The sequence below is a fragment of the Ricinus communis genome, chromosome 8, assembly GCF_019578655.1.
Source record: "Ricinus communis isolate WT05 ecotype wild-type chromosome 8, ASM1957865v1, whole genome shotgun sequence".
In the NCBI taxonomy this organism is placed as follows: Eukaryota; Viridiplantae; Streptophyta; class Magnoliopsida; order Malpighiales; family Euphorbiaceae; genus Ricinus; species Ricinus communis.
The window spans coordinates 23,739,319-23,740,363 of record NC_063263.1 but is presented as its reverse complement, the minus strand read 5'-3'; the positions used below and the strand labels follow the sequence as shown (position 1 = coordinate 23,740,363).

The following is a 1,045-nucleotide window of genomic DNA, read 5'->3' as shown; positions in this document are numbered from 1 at the left end:
GAGGAAGGAGATGAACATAGAGGAGGAAGAGATTCAGGCTGGAAAAGCCGTAGACAAGAGTGAACCGGAAAACACTATGGTAGAGATGGTAGACGCCAATGACAACAATGAGAATAATCGGACGATATATGATTTTGCAAAAGCATCACTGAAGTGGATGCGAACATGCATTACGAGATCGGCTGTTGCCGCCAATAATTTTGAAATAAAGCCTAATATGATTCAGATGGTGTAACAAATAGTTTAGTTCGGAGGCTTGCCATATGAGGATCCTAACGCGCATATAGCGAGTTTCTTGGAGATTTGTGATACCTTTAAGATTCATGGGACAACAGATGATGCAATTCATCTTCGATTGTTTCCATTTTCTTTGAGGGATAGAGCAAGGTGGTGGCTACAGTCACTACCTCGAAACACTATCATTACTTGGGATTTTTTAGCAAAGAAATTTCTGTTTAAATACTTCCCTCCCTCTAAAACTGCTAAACTTAGAAATGACATATCTTCTTTTGTGTAGTTTGACGATGAGTCGATGTACGATACCTGGGAGAGGTATAAGGACCTACTGCAATGCTGTCTACACCATGGACTACCAACCTGGTTACAAGTACAAATTTTTATAATGGTTTGAATTTGGCTACTAAGCAGATGGTAGATGCAGCTGTAGGTGGTTCTTTGAGCATCAAGACACCAGAGCAAGCCCAAAGCTTGATAGAGGAGATGGCCACAAATAATTACCAGTGGCACACTACTAGGAGCAGGATGGGACGTTAAGGGAGTGTACACCAGTTGGATGCCACTGCAGCCTTGGCGGCTTAAGTGGAGTTACAATCTAAGAAAATTGATTAACTCTAGATGCCTGTCCAAGCAGCTCAAGCAAGTAGTGAGTTTTGTGGTGGCCAGCATTTCAGTAGTAACTGTATATCGGGAGGTATGTTTGCTTCTTCTTCATTTAACCATGAACATGTGGACTATATGAGGAGTCAGCCTAGGTAGTAGAACAACTTATATAGCAACACTTATAATCCGGGATGGAGAAATCATC

At 41.6% G+C, this 1,045-nt stretch overlaps 1 non-coding gene across 1 annotated transcript; it reads right to left on the bottom strand.

The window, feature by feature from the left end:
• Positions 1-484: 484 nt before the first annotated feature.
• Positions 485-591, bottom strand: LOC125371022. Its single transcript, XR_007217187.1, has one exon. It is a non-coding gene; the product is annotated as a small nucleolar RNA R71 (small nucleolar RNA).
• Between the last annotated feature and the right edge of the window lie 454 nt (positions 592-1,045).